The sequence below is a fragment of the Anabrus simplex genome, chromosome 5, assembly GCF_040414725.1.
Source record: "Anabrus simplex isolate iqAnaSimp1 chromosome 5, ASM4041472v1, whole genome shotgun sequence".
NCBI lineage: Eukaryota > Metazoa > Arthropoda > Insecta > Orthoptera > Tettigoniidae > Anabrus > Anabrus simplex.
Window position 1 is genome coordinate 318,126,031 of NC_090269.1, and position 22,055 is coordinate 318,148,085.

Sequence of the window (22,055 nt, forward strand, 5' to 3'; positions counted from 1 at the left end):
TTGGCAACTTGTGTATGTTGGTAGGTTAATGTCAGAAGAACAAACTGACGTGTCAAATACGCTGCTTCCTGTTCGCTGGCGCCATCTCTTAGTGAAACCGGGAAAGACTTATGCATACACTTGGTACGAATGGTTCTAGTTTGTTCGAATTATAGGGAAGAAGAGCAAATGTGTTACCAAAGAGGTAACTTATGAATGGTTTATATATTTGGCGTCATTGTTGTAATCATTTCTAATTTTAGGTTCAACCATTTGGTAAGCTGTGTCGTCAACACGGCCTTGGATGTTGGAAGTGACTACGTGTTCACCCGGCGAAAGAACTGAAACACGATTTAAAAAAATGCAATTCTATTTACAGCGAACGTAGCTCCATTTTGCAACATTATTTACAATTTTACTACCATTTGGTTTCTTAAAGGAAGCATGAACACGGGACAATTATACGAAAAATTTGATCTAAAGCAAACGTTTCTGCGGTTACGTGATGAGCGAACGTGAGATCGCAGTACGTGTGGCCAAGGGTCATCGAAGTCGCTCACCACCAATAACTTCGTCGTTACAATACATTTGATCGGATAGGAATATCTTCACTATTTTATTTGTGTCGCTGAGTTATCTTGATAAAAGCCTCCGTGGCTCATATGGCAGCGCGCCGGCCTCTCACCGCTGGATACCGTGGTTCAAATCCCGGTCCCTCAATGTGGGATTTGTGCTGGACAAAGCGGAGGCGGGACAGGCTTTTTTCTCCGAGTACTCCGGTTTTCCCTGTCATCTTTCATTCAAGCAACACTCTCCACTATCATTTCATTTCATCTGTCAGTGATTAATCATTGCCGTAGAGGAGTGCGACAGGCCTCGGCAGCCGGCACAATTCCTATCCTCGCCGCAAGTTAAGGGCTTCATTCATCCCATTCCTGACCCGATCATTGACTGGAAAACAGGTTGTAGGTTTTTATTTCAAGTTATCTTGACAGAATATAATGTGATGGGCGAGTGTTGAATAGTTATCGAAATAGAAATCGCGAAATAGAATTTTGATGCTAATTTTCAAGGCTCACAGTCATTTATTCATAAACTGTAGTTATGTTCACTCTAATGTCACTTAAATTTGTTAACCTGTAAATCGCGAGATCACAAACGTTTACATCGGTCGACGCGGTGACGCTCCGATTTGAACTGAGTGCGCGTAATCGAACGCTCAAAGTACAAGGCCTCCGCGGGGAGAGGTTGCATTATCGCACTAAATTTAACATTGTGATATTTAGCTGAGGCTACCCATCCATATCAGAATATCGAATTTACCACTTACACCTTGCCTGATTTCCGTAACGCCAACTTTTCGTGCATGCAGACTTGCAGGCTGAGACGCTATCACGCCAAAATGACTCAACAGGTTAATCTTTTAAGTAGCAAGAAGCTAAATGGTTCCATTGTACCTTTCAAGAACAGTTCGGACGTAAGTGACCCATTCAGGTATTTGGTATTGCAAGGACGGGGTAATCTTGATTAGCAGCCCTAAAGATACAGTGAGGATTGTCTTCGTCCTACGGAAGAAAGTACACTGACTGACAGAGCAAATGCAACACCAAGGAGGAGTGGTTCGAAAGGGATGAAAGTTGGGGAAAAAACAGAGTCGGCACGGAAGAATAATTGATGTTTATTTCAAACCGATATGCAGGTTACACAATGCGCACGGCATCGACTCAGTAGGATGTAGGACCACCGCGAGCGGCGATGCACGCAGAAACACGTCGAGGTACAGAGTCAATAAGAGTGCGGATGGTGTCCTGAGGGATGGTTCTCCATTCTCTGTCAACCATTTGCCACAGTTGGTCGTCCGTACGAGGCTGGGCAGAGTTCGCGTGCTGACGTCACTCGGGCTGCGCCTGGACCCCTCGCATGTGCCACATGTCCCTGCGCCAACCATCTTCGCCACAGGCGCTGCACCGTGGACACATCCCTATGGGTATCGGCTGCGATTTGACGAAGCGACCAACCTGCCCTTCTCAGCCCGATCACCATACCCCTCGTAAAGTCGTCTGTCTGCTGGAAATGCCTCCGTTGACGGCGGCCTGGCATTCTTAGCTATACACGTGTCCTGTGGCACACGACAACACGTTCTACAATGAGTGTCGGCTGAGAAATCACGGTACGAAGTGGGCCATTCGCCAACGCCGTGTCCCATTTATCGTTCGCTACGTGCGCAGCACAGCGGCGCATTTTACATCATGAGCATACCTCAGTGACGTCAGTCTACCCTGCAATTGGCATAAAGTTCTGACCACTCCTTCTTGGTGTTGCATTTGCTCTGTCAGTCAGTGTATAAAGGAATTGCTTAGTCTGGTTCTGGGCTAGAGTTGTACGACTTGTACTGAAATGTAAAAGTCAGAAGTTCAAATTTAGATGCCAGACAGAATAATTTGATAAAAATTGGGGTAAACTTGCTAAGAACTTGGTTTATTGATATCCGGGCAGCTTAATCACAGTGAAAGGCTTAGGCTATTTACTGAAATACTTGTACCTTGTATATCTACCTCCTAATGGAAATTTTCTTACTTGCACAAGTTAGGTCTATGTAATGTTTCAAGTAAAGGTACATTTGAATATCTTTTTAAATACGTATTTCAATACAGTAAAGTTCATTCTTGCCTGCTATCACAATCATGACAAAACAGTAAAATATTAATTTGTTTCCATTTATGCACTTGTGTATCTGTCCCTTGAATGTTAGTGAAAATAATATATAGAAACATTTAAGTGTACAAGGTAAATTGTTGTATAATGTCTTTGCTCTTCTGTAAAATTACTTTGTTTAACATAAATTGGTATTCCCGCCCACGAAAGATATGGTTGTTGTCCAAGTTTCTAATAACTTGAGATGCATTCGGGAGATAGTGTGTTCGAACCCTACTGTCGGCAGCTCTGAAGATGGTTTTCCGTGGTTTTCCATTTTCACTACAGGAAAATGCTGGGGGCTCTACCTTGATTAAGGCCACGGTCGCTTCCTTCCCACTCCTAGCCCTTTCCTATCCCACCGTCGACATAAGACCTATCCGTGTCGGTGCGAAGTTAAGCAAATTGCAAAAATCTATATAAATAAAATTGTAGGGGGTCCGCTGTCTGTAATTTCTTCTGTTTTGCCAATTTTTCAGATATTTATCCGTTTTAGGTCAACTCAAGACCGAATCGGTGGTTTTTACGTTTCGTGTCTGTTTGTTTGTCTGTTTGTCTGTCTGTCTGTTTGTCTGTTTGTCTGTTCCACCATCACGTCGAAACGGCTGGATAGATCTCAACCAAACTTCATATTTAGAGTATACTCATCCCAGGAAAGATTTCGATATGCATATCATTTTAAAATCTTTGAATACACGGGGGATTATAAGAAAACCAGAATGGTTTTTCCACCATCACGTCGAAACGGCTGGATAGATCACAACCAAACTTCATATTTGGAGTACACTCATTCCGGGGAAGGTTTCGATATGCATATTATTTTAAAATCTTTGAATAGACGGGGGGTTTATAGGAAAATCTGAATGGTTTTTCCACCATCACTTCGAAACGGCTGGATAGATCTCAACGAAACTTCATATTTAGAGTATACTCATCCCGGGGAAGGTTTTGATATGCATATTATTTTAAAATCCTTGAATAGACGGGGGGTTTATAGGAAAACCAGAATGGTTTTCCTCTATTTTCTCTTATACTATTGATTTTCTGTAAACTTAGTTTACCGTACGTGAAACGTCTCTTCATTATAAACAACTTTCGTTATGTTCATAATTTACCTTACTCTTCACATGACGGAGAAATTTACAATTTTCCGCTGGTATCATGCTCTGCATTGAGTGACCGACAGACCGACAACGAACCTACAGGTTACCATGGCAACGTCTCTGACTGCATGCCAGCAGGGAAGTAACGTATTGCCATTTTCCTCATCATGCTTTTAAATTCGTGGTTGTTCCTTGGGTAGAAGGCAAGAGAGGCGTCAATCGGCCTATCTGCGGGATATTGGCGGAATATCGTTGGATGTTATAACCGCCCTCGAATAGATTAAGTAATAACACCATTAGTCATCTTCTTATTATTTGTTTACCTAAGAATCACTGGACCTAAATTTCTCCTCTGTTACCGCTTTATTATATCCATATTTCACACTAGCATAATTTATTGAGGGGCATTTGATTTTCCAATACATTCACTTGGCATTTACATATTTGTCGTTATCCGGCTGTCCTCAGTTATAATCCATTTTATATTAGTTTCAACTTTCTTAACTGTATTATTTTCTTCCTTAATTACGCCGTATGTACGCGTGTGCTACAAACTACTGGATGTATTTCCACCAAGACTCACATTTAGAATACACCTGTCCTTGATAGGTTTTGGGCAAATATTGTTTCTAAATCTCTGAACTGACTGGGGGTTTATACGAAACCGAAACAGTGATTTTGCACTTCCACAAAATATACACAACCAACGTTAATTTAAATCTACCTACCTTGGTAGAAATTAATTTCTAAACCTTTTTCCTCATGTGCATCATTTCGATACGAGGATTAATAAGGGAGATATGATTAACGGACCGTTTTTCTGTACAAGTCCCATCGGACTTAACTCACGAGCGGGTGCGTGTAAAGCGTATTCCTTACAACTTGAAAACTACTGAAGACATTCGAACCAAACTTTGTATTTAGCATCCACCTGTCCAAAGGTAGGTGTTAATTTTAAATAACATTTCATGTTCCGGAATGGACTGGCAGTTTATAGGGAACCGAAATGGTTATTTTACTCTTCCACAATATATACAGAACAAGACCTACCTGACGAAATCGACCAAACGTGATAGAATTCCACCTCTAAACCCTTTTCTTCATGTGCATTTTTTCGTCAGTAGGATTAATAAGGGAGATATCATGAATGGTCACTTCTGCATGTTAAGTCCAGCGCACATAGCCCGAAGGGTGTTTTACATGGAGCAGATTCCTTATCTATATAAATCAAATCGTAACGACTGTGTGCCTCTACACTGACAATTTTGGCAAAATTTTCCTACAGCTTTCCGTTTAAGGGGTAATAATGATCATCTCCATAATTTTTGGTTTAGTTACCTGGAAGTCCTAATTTTTACCCGCCTCGCCCAAAATCCAGATTGTGGCATAATCTGCCAGAAGAAAAAGAAGATAATTGAAATTTGACAAAATTATACGTTTTAGCCTGTAACGAACGGAAAACATCCTAGATTATTACATTTTTCACTTTTTATCCCCGAAGAATATCGAAATATGCAGGCAATTTTAATGATGGTGCAGACCTTCGGAAATTCCTATCGCATAACAGATTGCACAATCTCCGTTCAATTTGGAATGATCTACAACCTTGGTCTTATGACGTTTTGCCGTATCTGTATCCCTTTTACGCTTGATTTTTCTCTATTAATCGATGTTAAGTCAGTTTGGAATTTTCACAAGCATAATTCATACTTTCGATTACTTATATGAAATACAGAATCATCAAACTCTTCACGAAAATTGGCCCACCCAGTAGCCATCTGTGAGCCAAATGCTATGTATGTAGCTGTCACATAATTATCCGAAAAGTAATGTAATGTGAGATAATCTTACAAAAACGTTACCCTGTTCCACGTTTCTAACTCAATCTGACCCTAGAATAGATGACATATCATAGGACCAGCCATTTAGGGCACTAAATCCGGCGTGTCTTATAGTATAATTCTTTGTCGATATGACGTACGTTTAGTAGCAGTTAATCTGTAAATGAAGGTCTTCAATATTGTAAACACGCATATACTTTCGTATGTCGATCTATATATATTCACTGATGTCGATTTGTAGCGATCGAGAAAGGGTGGGTCTGCTAATGTAATGAGTACTCCTCACACCGACTTTGACTGGCCGTATGAAAGGGCCCTTCTCCAACTCCTGTGTAACTGTCATTAGTAAGGAAGGTCTACAATTGTAATGAATAGTTCGCTTCTCGATTTGACTTGCAGAAGGCAAGTGAGCATACAGTTTTGTGTAAAACTTCCCTACCCGATTGTGTTTGGCAGAAGGCAAGGGTGCCCGCCATTATAAACAAATGTCCTCATCTAAAATGTGACTGGCATTAGGCATAGTGGCCTGCTATTTTGATGGAAACTCACCAACTTGGTGTGACTGGCAGTAACCTGGCTGGCAGTAGGAAAATCGGCCTGACATTATAATGATAACGGCACAACTCAATTTTTAATGGTGGTAGGGAATTTGCCTGCCATTATAATAAAATCTCCTCGACTGTAATCTGTTTGGGAGTAGGAAATGGGGCCTGCCATTGTAACGAACACTCCCAACTTGATTGTGACCGCGCAGTAGGCAATGGGGCCTCCAATTATAATGTAAACTTCCCTACTCGATTGTGAATGGCAGTAGACAAGTGAGCCTGCCGTTATATCACAAATCCGTAACAAACACTTTACATTGGAAACAACGTATGGGGACATCCCCATGCTCTTTCTCGGATAACGCTAAGAGACATGCAATTTTAAAACAATCTTATTTACTGCGTGTACACTGTTTACTTCGATATTCGAATACAATGTTGAACACCGTAGCGAAGCACGGGTACATTTGCTAGTAAAAAATAAAAAAACGTGAGAGTATTTGTTGTCGTGGTGATGCATAACTGCCTGGGGAAGATTAATAAGCTATTGAATCTCTGTTTTCTGGTGCCTAGATAATTAATAACTTACTGTATGTTATTTGAAAGGCTAGCAACCTGTACGAAATATACGTAAATATACGACAGATTAAAATGCAGACAAAGAATGTATGCTATCACTTCTACTGGTTTCGTGGTATGTATTCCGTGTCATCAGAAACGAACATACTATCAAGTTCAATTTTGAGAACGAATTATCTAATCGTCAAGTCGCTCAGGGGAATACGCCGGGGTTTAACAGATTGATGTTGAGGTGCGACCCCATTTAATTATCGCTGAAGTAACTATCACCACCTGTACATCAAGCAGGCCTCCGCCCTCGACACTGGAGCACCTGACATGCGGGCTAAACACTCATAAAGTTGTAACACGACAACTTGGCTTTATCAATAACCCAACTTGTCCGCTGTCTTAATCACATGCCGCGCGTTTGGAACTTGCCAAACATTTACTACGTCCTTCTGATACGTTCACCTACACGTAGATTAACGATCATAGCTCAGAATTTTTGTAACTAAGAAGTTCGTTAATATTTTTTGTGGCAGATATTGGGTTCGAATCCTACCGTCTACAGACATGAAGACGATTTTCCAGGTTTCTCATTTTCAGAGCAGGCAAATGTTGAAGCTTTTCCTTAACTAAGGCAACAGCCATACTACCTTCCCAGTCCTGGCCCTTTCCCATCCTTCAGTCGCCAGAAACTTTCGATTGTTTTACAATTTATTTTGCGTCGTACCGATGCAGATCAGTCTTACGGCGACGATGGGATATGAAAGGTCCAGGAGTGGGAAGGAAGCGACCGTGGCCTTAATTAAGACAGCCCCAGCATTTTCCAGGTGTGAAAATGGGAAACCACGGAAAACAACCTTCAGTGTTGCTGACATTTGGGTTTGAACCCACTATCTCCCTAATGCAAGCTCACAGCTGCGCGCGCCTAACCGTACGGTCAACTCGCTCAGTGTTCGATATTTTAGTCCAACGTTGAAACTTTAGCATAAAAAATGGGAGAGTGATGGCTGAATGGCATCGTCACTGGCTCTTTACCAACATGGCTGTTGTTCAAATCCTATCCAATACTTATGTGAGTTTTAAAATGAAAATTCACGTCACCGTAGTTCTGACTACACGTCATGAATATGATCCGATATCAAGAGTCATTTAGAACCGTAATCTTGATAGCTTGTATTGTAGGCACTTCCTCAGTATTGTCGTAATGGCCAGGTGTTTCGATAACAGCCAATTGCATACAAATGGCAGTGAAAATAGTCGACTCGTTCCAGCTCTCACTAGCGATAGCTGATTGTATATTACTTAATTTTTATTATTCAGACTGAGGTGGCACTATACAGTAATATCTCTTAAAATCTACAAACTGAGCTCGATAGCTGTAGTCGCTTAAGTGCGGAAAGTATCTAGTATTCGGGAGATAGTGTGTTCGAACTCCACTGTCGGCAGCCCTGAAGATGGGTTTCACACCAATCAAATGCTGGGGCTATACCTTCATTAAGGCCACGGCTGCTTACTTCCCACTCCTAGCCCTTTCCTGTCCCAGCGTCGCCATAAGACCTCTCTGTGCCGGTGCGACGTAAAGCAACTTGTAAAAAGAATCTATACGATATCAATGAAAAGTTTGCGGTAGGCTGTTTTCCAGTCAGTTACCGGATCAGGATGGAATGAATAAAGCCCCCATCTAGCCGCGAGGATAGAAAATTTTGCCGGCTGCCGTAACCTGTCGCGCTCCTCTGGGGCAATGATTTAATGACTGACAGGTGAAATGAAATGATAGTGGAGAGTGTTGCTGGAATGAAATATGGCAGAAAAAACCGGAGTACCCGGAGAAAAATCTGGAGTGACCGGGAACCCAGCGGTGAGAGGCCGACGCGCTGTCACCTGAGCCACGGTGGCTCCAGGGTTTCGTAGACTTACTTATTCAATTTTTTATTCTATACAACTGACAAAGATGTGTTCACAACGACAGCTAACCTCCAGCTGAGCGTGCGATTCAACACAGCGTCATCTTATAACAGAGTATGCGTGTGACGTATCATGCCGTATTTAGAACATATTTCCGTACTTTCGAGTGCTATTTCATGAAAACTACCATTCAGATTCTATTTTTAATTTTATTTTAGTTGAGATATTAAACATAATCGTAAATTATATATTCTTGGCAATATACATGTTCTACACAAATACTAGGTAAGGTAAGGGTTATTCTGCCCGAAGGCAGGTCCGAACCTCCGCAGAGGTGTTCCTGAGCCGGAGTTTACGTGCGGTAGGGTGGCCAGTTCCTTTCCGCTCCTCTATTCCCTTACCCCCCTCCAACAGCGCGTGGCAAATCATCCAACTCCTGACCACGCCCAATGTTGCTTAACTTCGGAGATCTCATGGGATCCGGTGTTTCATCACGGTTACGGCCGTTGGCACCCAAATACTAAAAGAGCCTTAAAATGTAGACCTATCCGTTGGCGAGGAACGTAAGTTTACGTAAAGAATGTGATTGGGGTTATGTCCCATTAACTACTTTTAACGCTTTCAGAGAGTTCAAAGAACCGGAAAATTTTCCCGCAGGAGTTCTCTTACGTGCCAATAAACCTACCGACCCCGAGCACTTTCAAATAGGCTACAACTTGACTGAACTAGAATCAATCCTGCCAAATTGGGGTTAGAGGGTTAGCCACTCAGCCAGTCTCTCTGTAGCAATTGAATAGTCATTTAGTATATTGTATTATTATTATTTATGTAAATAAAATTATAGTTTCCTGTACACTTCAAACATTAGCCTCATAGGCCCTGAAATGAAAAATACGCTAACGGAAAAAGATCAATCGATCCTGTGTAAGATACTTTGGACACAACCCCAGACGGATGGGAGCAATGGAGAAACTGATGGTAGAAGGAAAGTGCAAGGTAGAGGATTAGGGCACGAACCAGACGTGTAGACCAAATCAAGACGCTAGTAGGGAAGTCTCTCCTTGAGGCTACGCAGTAGGCTCAGGAACGCGATACATGGCGGAAACTTTCCAGTTGTACACGGCATGTCACTAAATCCTGTCAAGGATAGGAGAGACTGACTGCGTCGCTTTAATATCAGATTAGGTTCGAAAGGAGGTTCACTTCAATTTTTGCCTACCGTTTGCTTCTTTATTTGTTCGTTCTTTTAAACATTACGGGAAAACGGCATAACACAATTCCTCGAAACTCGGTCCGTAAGTTCCTTGATATCCAGGGCGTTCACTGGGCTATTTATTATTTGACTTACAACAGTAGCGAAGTAACATTAATGGGGGGGGGGGGGAGGATGAAACGAGGAAATGTCAAATTTCTCCGTTAAACACATTTGCCTGTGTAACGTACAATGTTTTATTTTTAATTTTATATTGAATAGTAATTTAATTTAATTGAAATTTATTTTTAAAACGTATTAACAATTTAAACAAATAATAATAATAATAATAATAATAATAATAATAATAATAAATAATTTCGTCTGGCTATCTTTAGCCGAGTACAGCCCTTGTAAGGCACACCCTCCGATGAGGGTGGGCAGCATCTGCCATGTGTAGGTAACCGCGTGTTATTGTGGTGGAGGATAGTGTTATGTGTGCTGTGTGAGTTGCAGGGAAGTTGGGAACAGCACAAACACCTAGCCCCCGTGCCTCTGGAATTCACCAATGAAGGTTAAAATCCCCGACCTGGCCGGGAATCGAACCCAGGACCCTCTGAACCGAAGGCCAGTGCGCTGACCATTCAGCCAACGAGTCGGACTAAACTCGTGTCCTCATCCTGAGGTTGTGCAGCTCTTTTCAGGCACACCCCCGTTGGAGGTGAGCTGCATGTACCATTTTAACCACACACCAGCCCTCCTGCCATTCTTAAATTCCTCGCAGTACCGGGAATGGAACCCGGGCCCCAGAGGACGGCAGCTAATAACACTAACCGTTACGCTACGGAGGCGGACATAATAATAATAATAATAATAATAATAATAATAATAATAATAATAATAATAATAATAATAATAATAATAATAATTTCAACACCCACCATTCAAACAGCTTACGAATGACACTGAAAAAGGGTTTTTGATGTTTGATAGACTTAAAAATTTAAATTCGTGAATATCTCTGATATTACGGCTCGCACGGCAAAAAAGTATGGGAAGTAAATGATAGAAAATTGTAGTCCCACAGCTTTTAATATATTCAATAATAATATAATTTCGTGTGGCTATTTCTAGCCGAGTGCATCCCGTGTAAGGCAGACCCTCCGATGAAGGTGGGCGGCAGCTGCCATGTGTAGGTAACTGCGTGTTATTGTGGTGGAGGATAGTATTATGTGTAGTGTGCGAGTTGCAGGGATGTTGGGGGCAGCACGAACACCCAGCCCCCGGGCCATTGGAATTAACCTATTAAGATTAAAATCCCCGACCCGGTCGGGAATCGAACCCGGAAACCTCTGAACCGAAGGCCAGTACGCTGACCATTCAGCCAACGAGTCGGACAAGATATGCAACGTTGCTATACAACTAACGTTTCACTAATTCATTTCAAAATTCTCAGCTCATACGTCAAACTTGACTTTCATAAATTAAATAACTGGTCCTGTGGTGAATCCAGTTTGTAATGTGTTCTACTGGGTGCAGTAAAATTTTAAGATTGTGGTCATCTGCTTTGATACAAAAATCACTTGCACTTTATGTTTTATTATTATTATTATTATTATTATTATTATTATTATTATTATTATTATTATTATTATTATTATTGAGCCTCCGTGGCTCGGACGGCAGCGCGTCGGCCTCTCACCGCTGGATACCGTGGTTCAAATCCCGGTCACTCCATGTGAGATTTGTGCTGGACAAAGCGGAGGCGGGACAGGTTTTTCTCCGGGTATTACGGTTTTCCCTGTCATCTTTCATTCCAGCAACAATCTCCATTCTCATTTCATAGCATCTATCATTCATTAATAAATCACTTTGGAAGTGGTGACCCCATCGTACTAACAGCCTATATCTGCTTCATTCATTACATCCCTGACCCGGTCAATGACTGGAAAACAGGTTGTAGGATTTCATTTTCATTATTATTATTATTATTATTATTATTATTATTATTATTATTATTATTATTATTATTATTATTATTGCTGCTGCTCTAATCCTTTAGAGTAGCAGAATTTCTATTTATCTTCCGAGGTACCTAACCTGGGAAAAATGGTAAAACTGAGCGTGTTGTCTCCGCGGTTCTGGTCACGTAGGTTGCATTCGGGAGCTCGTGGGTTCGAACTCCACCGTCAGAAATCTTGAAGGCGGTTTTCCACTGTTTTCCACTTTCACACCAAGTTAATACTGGGGCTGTACTTTAATTCAGGCCACGGTTGCTTCCTTCCCTGTGCTAGTAGTGTCCTATACTCTCGCCGCCATACTACCTATCTGAGTCGGTGCGACGTAAGATAAATAGCAAAAGGAAATCTGTAAAAGAATCTTAGATTTACCATATCTCATTGCGACAGACTGAAATAGAATGTCAAAAGAGAGTTGGGACGTAATATTTCATGATAAGGCGGCGGGCACGCTCGACTGCGCTGGCTAGCTGTCCGCAATACATCACCATTAGAATTGTTCCCGTACCACGGTCCTAGCGAGCGCAGGTACGTACCTCCCGCGTCTCCACCTGTCACGCATGTATCAGTCTGTCAGTACTACAGAGTATGGTACTTCACTGTACGTGGAACAGGATAAGGCACCGTGGAATACTATCCGCAGGTCTGCATGATCAATGATGTTTCATATTAGAAGCCTGGATAACTGGGATAAAAGTCCTGCTATTTGGCTCAGTATTCACCGTCGGAACCTTCCGTTCTAGATAATTCTTGTGGATCGGCGACTAGACGTTAGTGTTCGCCTCAATATAGACCGCTGGGCGAACGGTCTAGGAATAAAAAGCCTGCCTCATAACACAGGCCCTGGGTTCCATTCCCGCCAGGTCAGGTATTTTTTACCTGGATCTGAGGCCTGGTTCGAGGTAAGTGCACGTACGAAAAATATAAATTATATGACGGTGAGATAGAGACATTGGTCTAGAAACGAAACAGAGAATTCGTCGCGCTGACAAAGCATTACCTCTTAATCAGTACTACACACATTGCAACGGTCACTCAACCGGGGAGTGACGAAAGTGACAGACAAATCACCGTCACATTCTTCGACCGGTGATCGTCCTCTCAAAGCACTGAGATCAGGATTTTTGCGCTGAACAGTCAGTCTCGCTCTTTTCCTTGGAACTTGAAACTGACATACCACAAATCACTGGTCATAGGAGGATAAATGACTCACCATTGTTTTCTCTATTTTACTGACCGCAGACGCGGCAACAGAACGAAAGCGTTTGCAGCTATTGATCGGTCTGCGAATTGCCATCAAAAGCAGCTTCCATCTGTTCCCTAAAACCACATCATCTAGCATTCCTGTCGCTTCGCCCATATTTCGAGTCTTATCCTTTACTATTACACTGCAACCAATTTTCTTTTCGTGTTTTCATTTTCTTTGACATTTTACTGTGGTGGCAATCACGTTCGTGGTATTTTCACCTACAAAACGTATAACGTCTAGAAGTCTCGCAAAAAAAGACTGCCGACAGAGTAAGTGTTCGCGTGATTTGGGTCACGTAGCTATCAGCTTGCATTCGGGGATAATGGGTTCGAATTCCAGCATCGGCAGCCCTGAAGATGGCTTTACGTCGTTTCGCATTTTCATACTAAGCAAATGCCGTGGCAGTACCTTAATTAAGGCTACGACCGCACTTTCTTCCCAATCCTACTCCTTTATTGCTTCACCGAAAAATGTTATAAATAATTTAATTTTGAAATATAACTGAGAATTATGGAACCTCTTCATTGTGGTACGTAATAATAAAACATCAAGTCTCATTTTCAACAGTAGATTATTGTTTAACGCAAGCATTTTCATACTAAGATAATGCAACATGATACAGGCAGCTACGTGCTTTCCATTTATTTCCGCAGATAGGTCTTATGGCGACGATGGGATAGGAAAGGCCTAGGAGTTGGAAGGAATCGGCCGTGGCATTAATTAAGGTACAGCCCCAGCATTTGCCTGGTGAGAAAATCGGAAGCCATGGAAAACCATCTCCAGGGCTGCCAGTAGTGGGATTAGAACTCACTATCTCCCGGATGCAAGCTCACAGCCGAGCGCCCCTAACCGCATGGCCAACTCGCCCCGTCGCAGTACTATTATTCTTCTTCTTTCGAATGGGCCACCAGAGGACCACGTGCCAATTTCAATTCCTTCTTCTTTGTTCTTTCCTTTTCTTCCAGTACGCTTTCATCTGTTCACTATGTTTCTTCTTTCTGTCTTCAGACCACTTTGAACCAGTCTTTTTTTTACTTTCCTACCTTGGAATCCTTCTATTTTCAATACTTTTTCCCGAAAGCCTTCTCTATTATTTATTTCTTCTGTTGTTATATTGTTTTTTTCTAAATCCTTTCTTACTTCATTGACCCAGCTTGTCGTTGATTTCTTACTCCACAAATATCTGAAAATCTTACTGGTTAATCTACTATCTTGCATTCGATATAAATGTCCAAAAAACATGTCTCCTTTTCCTCATTACATCTGATATATTTTCTATTTTTTGATATATTTCAGCATTACTTCGTAATTTCCAACCTTCTGCTGTGTTTTGTGGGCCTAATATTTTCCTCATGATTCGCCTTTCTAGTATTTCTAGCTTATCTAAATTATAGTTTAATGCCAGACATTCGCTTGCATATAGGCATTCTGGCTTCACTACTGTGTTGTAATGCCTTATTTTTGCATTTTTGGATAGGCATCTTTTATTGTAGATATCTTTGGTGACACCATAAGCTCTCTCCATTTTATGTACCCTCTCCTCTACTACAGATTTTTCTAAACCATTTTCTTGGATTATTTCCCCTAGATATTTGAATTGTTTTACCCTCTCTATTTGGCCAATATCTGTTTTCGGAAATTTTGGTGCATCCCAAATATTTGTTTAAAATTTTGTTTTTTCTGCAGAAATTCTTAAGCCAGTTCTGCTGGCGATTCTTTCCAAGACATTTACTTGGGTTACAGCAGATGTCACATTTTCAGAAAGTATTGCAAAGTCATCTGCAAATGCAAGACAATTTATTTCAATCCTTTCGTTTCCTCTTCCTAACCTTATCGGTGAAATGTTGAGTTCAATAAGTTTTTCGTTCCAAATTCTCACTATTTTCTCTAGGACACAATTAAAAAGAATTGGGGATAGTCCGTCGCCTTGTCGTACACCAGTTTTTATTTTGAAAGGCTGTGATATCTCTCCCAGAAATTTCACTTTATTATTATTATTATTATTATTATTATTATTATTATCATCATAACATGCAGAAACGAATTTGTGTGGTGACATTATAGTATGTCACTCTAAGTACTTCCTCGGTCGGCAGTAATGTAAGGTCTACTCACGAGAGTTACGATTTTTTGACTCCTGCTAAATGTGCACGTGGCTTGTGACCGGCTTGAGAGCACCAAAAGAAGAAAGAAACTTCTCCAGGGGAGGGATTTGAACAAGGCTCGGCCCATAACAGGCACTCTACGCTGGCACTGGCTGAAACCCACGGTGTGTTAGTGTTTGATGCTCATTTCTTGGTATGGCTCTCAATCCCGACCAAGCCTTGTCTAGATTTAGTAACAGCGCCTCGTAAAGCCCATTTGAATTCGCCCGCGAAATGATCTGATTGGCTTACATCAGCAGCTGATAAAATTACAGCGCCGCGAGACATCGACGTCTTTTTTTCGAATTATATATTATATGACCAGCGTTCTAACGCTCACATAGTCGGTTCACGTTACTTCCGACCACCTTGTACATACTGTGTGGGTTTGTTCAACCGTAAATCGGAAACGGCTGGAGATATTTTTAAAAAATTAGTGTACGTACTGCATTCTCAACCTAAAATAATGTGCAGTACACTGCAAACATAAGTCAAACGAGTCACGCACACTAAATAAACTGTAGGGGAAGTCGATAGAATACCCTTGATCTTAACCCGTAAAAGCGCTGGAATTTCCAAACGACTGGGGGCAAAAACAGTAAGGAAATAATACTGTAGATCTTCACTAAATCTACAAGAAAGTAACTGGGAGCGTATGTCTGTCTCCAATAGAGAGCTCACGATAGCCTTCTTTTGGTTCACATCTTTATTTTTCCAAGGACATTAAAATGTTGACATGATTGCGAATCAGGACTTTCACGGCCATAGCTCTAAAAATCACTGCAATATAACCAGCTTTCTGCTTGTTAGGCCGTGTGCTGTACAGCATTTTACCCAGAACTTGTCGGATGGCTCATCACTTCGACAGGAATGAAGGTGCTTAGCAGTAGCAGACGGATCGCACAGCCTTACCGTATTAGCAAATCAGGATTGCTGACCTACTGAAGAAGTGAATTTGCCCGTATCAAAACTTTGTACTCCCCACAGAAGTAAAATGCCAGTTAAAGCTTTCACGGCCGCGGATCGAACGTCGCAACCTAAATGCTAGTCCTGTTGTTCTGAATCTTTGTTCACATGATTATTGCTCAAACCTAAGAAATTCAAAATAATCTACCCCGTAGAAGATAAAATTCTATGAGGATGTAATTATTTTCACGGTAAGTATTCCGAATGCATGGTTTTCGAGAAATCACCTCCGAGAATGTTTGGTAAATAAATTATCTAGAAACGATCAAGCAATCTAGTTGGGGGTCGTTCAGCGGAACAGATGACCGTGTTGAAAAGCAAGGCACACAACTCCAGCTAATTCAGAGGATTAGCTTACTTGCAACGATGTTATTTACAAAGAAGACTTTGAAATACGCAAGGGAAACTACGGAAGGTATTGTTATAAAAAGGCACGTTTCGCATTTTCATCAACATTATTTGGTGCTACCATAGAAGCTAGTTGTTTGAAAATTAATTAATTTACACAGCAATTACAGCTTCAAAGTATATCAATGATATGTTTTCATTGAACATAGTGAGTACTACATTTGCATACATAGACGATTAAAGATTGTAATCACTACCATAATGTGACAATGCTTTTGTCCTTGCTGAGCAGCGTAGCGTGTCACGGAATGACTCAGCCTTCCATCTTTGTCCGTTTTGTATAAAGGCCTGTCTACACGTAACGTTTTATCGTCAGTCTGGCATGATCGAGTAAGACTGACAGATAAGACTGATGCAAAACATGCGTACACACTGCTCAGTATTACGCTCAAACTTCTCTTCAGTCTTACGACCATTGAAATTGATCTTGGTACTTCTGGAGATATTTCATATTCAGTATCTCTTGCCTGTATATATTGCTACTTCTGACACGAATAAATAATAACAGTTTTACGACGATCACCATGGGTGAAATACTGTTGTTAACAATAATTTCTCTGTCAGCTGAGAGAATCGAATATGTTTACTGAAGGGAGGAAGATTCTCTCATGCCAATTTTCTACGTGAATTATTAACTCTAGTAACCCCCGAGATAGAAAAACAACACACTGCCATAAGGCGTTCACCAGAACGTTAAGATTTTTACCGACGGAGTGGCATCCTGAGTCCACAAAAATAATTTCTGAACAATCTCTTAGTCAACTTATACTGGAATCATGTCGAGCTATATACAAAGCTCTGAATAAGGAATACATAAATGTACATTAATTAATTATATCATCTTTGTGTTATTCGAATTTTATTGAAAAATTAATTAATACAATAATACAAGCGTGAGACCTAGACAGATCTAATTTGTATGAAGAAAATTTAAAATACAGGAACATTTCTGAAAGTTGTTTTACTGAAAAAATTAAATCGTAAGCAGTCACGGTGAACTACTCCTTGATATAAAAGGTGGTAGTCAAGGAATAAAATGCAAGCAGCACACAAGAGGAAATAATCATACGCTAGCAGCCGCAGCTCATGCAACACTGGGCATGATTTGACGACAAGACGGATGCGCGTCTAGATGCAACGACTTGTCTTTCGTCTTGTATGAACACAAAACTCTCGCCCATCAGTTTTTTGCTTAGTCTTCAAACCTAATTCAGCTCAAGTTAGACGTCACCGGGCGAGTTGGCTGTGCGCGTAGAGGCGCGCGGCTGTGAGCTCGCATCCGGGAGATAGTAGGTTCGAATCCCACTATCGGCAGCCCTGAAGATGGTTTTCCGTGGTTTCCCATTTTCACACCAGGCAAATGCTGGGGCTGTACCTTAATTAAGGCCACGGCCGCTTCCTTCCAACTCCTAGGCCTTTCCTATCCCATCGTCTCCATAAGAACTATCTGTGTCGGTGCGACGTAAAGCCCCTAGCAAAAAAAAAAAAAGTTAAACGTCACATTTCCCGTTTACACCTAACATTTTACATGACCGATCTGGCAAGGTCATGCGAGACTTACGACAAAACATTACGTCTAGACGGCCCTTAACACAAGAAGTCAGCAGAAGACTCACACACTGCTCCTACACCCAACATTCTCTTGAGATCAGCTTTCTCTACTTTTCATCGGACACTCTGTATAATTGAATATTACGTAAATAATATCCGTGTTCACAATTTGGAGGAACAAAATGCCCATCTTTATTAGCAATTTGTGAAAGTAAGCTATTTTCAATCATGTAAAGGTAATGTCTCAATGAGTGGAGTATCATGTCATAAGCCCGTGTTGACGTGACAGGAGCCCTCTTGAGCTTGCAGTAATATTTCCAGTTTGTTTCAGCTGTCTGAACCTCGCAGATGTAACGCGAGTGTGTTGTGCTATTTATTGCTGCTCTGTCTCACTAATTAATGGTCGATGCCTGGAGTGAAACGGAACATGCGGGCAGGTTGTTGGGTGGAGTAAAGTTCATACACAGAAGAGAGTATGTTTTAATTTTAATTACGAAGAGGGAAGGTCATGAAAGCTCCTGTTCGCAGCTGTCGTTTTTACTCTCGCCAATTATATTCCCGTTAAATCTTCAGGATTCTTGTCTTTGACATGGAATGCGTCCATAATATCGAAATCTTACTTGGGCTGGCGAATGTTACACAAGCATGAAAGTTTTAAAATTGAAATAACTTTAGGACAACTATACAACGACAGGGCTCTAAACCTCATTGTAAATAGGAAGTATCAGTGTATCCAACAACAAGGGTGTGACGTAGGCTTGACATAAAGTGGTGATGCTATTCTGCCTCCATACTGAAAATGAGATATTAAAATCGCCGCGCCGCACTGTTAACAATAGATCAGCTCTGGACTCTGCATGGTAGCACGTCGCGTGAGTTCTTTTTTTTTTTTTGTGAGTTACCCAAGCTCACGGATAAACATCAAATAAAGAGTACTTGAGAAAGTTTTGTTACGATAAAATGCGAAAATAAAATTTCTATAACTAAATGTCGCGAAATATCGACAGTATGTGGATCTAAAATCATCGAAAACGTATTTGAGAAGAGAAAATTACTTGTCAGAATTCCAAAATGTCAAAAATCACCAGTCAGCCGTCAATAGCCTTTATCTGTAGAGTCTCAAAAAGACAGCCGATCCTCGTGAGGTGAGTTCGCTACTGAAGTCCCATACGAGCACATCCGCCGCGAAAAGTGATTTGGAACTCATGGATGTGAATATTGGTGAAGATGAAGGGGCTCAGATGCACCCATACAAGCTGCGTTGTACAAATATTTAGTACAATTAATACAGATTTAACTTTCACCTATAATATTGACGTCGAAGTCTTTCCATTTGTTGTCAACTGGCGGACTGAGGGATCCTCAAACTGATCCCGACAAGGTGGCACAGGACCCTCAGAGCCCAATGCTCTGCAGTTTACCGGCTGGGGTAGTATTTCCTTCCGTTTTACATTTTACCATCATAGTACTTTCGGTGACGATACTCGACCGTGGGGTGAGGCTGAGGGGCTCCACCAAGGAATAAAACAAGAATGGTGAGATCTGGAACAAAACGAGCAACTGACACTTACCTAAATGGAGACACTGAACAGCAAGCCTTTCAGAGTGTGAGAAGTGCTGCGGAGGAAAATGATGATGATGATGATTTGATGTTACGGCCAATTGTGGGCTGCAAATATACAAGTTCCTTCACTCTCCTATATTCTGTCCTCGTTCTTCCCTCTTTCTCCCGTATTCCTTCACTCTCTTGCTCGTCCTTCTTCCGAGAATGTCTTATCTGCTTCCCTTGGTTTGTATTCGGGCAGAATCGCCGAAATTTCCTTCCGAACACTTCTCTCTTTGCTATGCCTTCCGTCTTGATCCCACACTTTTTTAGATCTTTAATGGAATTCTTTTACTTAAGGATATTTCCGTTCTTCCTGTTCTCCTGGAAGGCGAATATTTTGTATCTTGTCCTTTCCGACTGGATTATTTTCTAGCGTCCTCTTCCTCACTGAAGTTCATAAATTTTCAAACATTTCATTTCTCTTTTGGTTCGGTTTCATGCATAATGTTAATTCGTTGGCTGTTCATTTTTATTTTTACCGGGCGAGTTAGCCATGCGGTTAGGAGCGCGCAGCTGTGAGCTTGCATCCGGGAGATAGTTCGTTCGAACCCCACTGTCAGCAACCCTGAAGATGGTTTTCCGTGGTTTCCGCATTTTCGCACCAGGCAAATCCCGTCGTCTGTGTCGGTGCGACGTAAAGAAAATTCTTCAATTTTTATTTTTGAGTCCTATGATGTTTCTAAGAAACCTTTTCTGTTTATGATAGTTATTTCCTGGCATCTACTTCTGCTACGCATGTTGTTCTTGATTTTTTTGCACGTTGCTTGACGTCGCACTGACACAGATACACTAGGTCTGACACGACGACGATGGGACAGGAAAGGGATAGGAGTGGGAAGGAAGCGACCATGCCTTTAATTAAGGTACAGCCCCGGCATTTGCTGGCGTGAAAATGGAAAACGATGGAAAACCATCTTCGGGGCTGCAGACAGTGGGGTTCGAACCCACGATCTCCCGGATGCAAGCTCACAGCCGAGCGCTTCTACGCGCACGGCCAACTCGCCCGGTTTTCTTCTTACTAGCTCAGCCATATGTTGAATATATTTGGAAGCTGGGAAAAGTTAGAGAATCAAAGATTATTTAACAGGGGAATAGTATTCTTCCGTGATCAGAGGAAGTGTATACTCTCTGCATTCACAGGCATTTCTCAAACATAGCTGCATGCAATGACAGTACTAAAGATGAAAATTATAAATATCAGATTATTAATGAAACTGTCAGTCGCTTAGCAACCTGTTTAGAACAGAATGTATTGCGAAGTAGGGTAATCCTTCACCTGTAATTATTGGAGTTATCATTTAATTATTTAATTGTATGATTACTCAAATTTGGCTGAACTTAGCTAAACCTATGAATGTCTCATAATTCACCGGCAGGTAATTTCCGAGAGATTAAAACAAAAATGAAGCTAATCGGTTCAGTAGAACGGGCGGACGGATTTGCAAAAGCTGTTTTTGGTAAACTCCTCTAATATACAGATAAACAGCACAAAATTATGCGGTTTGATTCTTTTCAGTTCGCGAAGTAATAACGCTGTAAGATTTGTCGTAGCCTGGTCACCAAACACCAGTCTCGTACAATCACAATACTATGAATGTGAAATCAGACTTTTATTGTCTCTTCTACTCGTATATGCTGTGTGAATCTCGTAAAAGTTCCTTGGCATTTGTAGCGTGGTTTATGCTTTTTACGATTTAACTGTGATATGGGATAAACGAAACCAAATATGAGCAAATAATTTCCAGTTGAAGATATCGCATGGTCTGGAGTGAATGCACTGAAAAATCATTGTCTGTGACCTCGCCATATCCTTTTAAAAATGGATATTCTATTTCTTAATGTCCCTTCTATCAGCTACTTGCGGGATACCGACATTTAAGACATTGGGGTTTTATAGCTTGCCAGTAAATTGATTAATGCGAGTCTGAATAAATGCCAACCGTCTGGGTTATTATTCATTCATTTTAAGCGATTGTACGAGACTTCTTGATGCAATATTTCTTTTGTTGATTCTTGTCGCACGAGTATTATCTAAGGAATTCTGCTGGAGTTGTCAGATAAAAATATTAGCTTCCAGCCTCAACTACCTCTCATCCATCATTTTCTTTATTTTGCCGCTTTTCCCACAACCTGGTTTGGTCGTGAGTGCAAACTGTGTCGCATATATAGAGTTGGTCCTATTTTACGGTCGGATGCCCTTCCAGGCGCCAGACGTATGTAGAAGGATGTAGGCTATTCATTATTACGCGTTTCCGTAGCGATGGATGGAATTAACCAGTCATAGTTG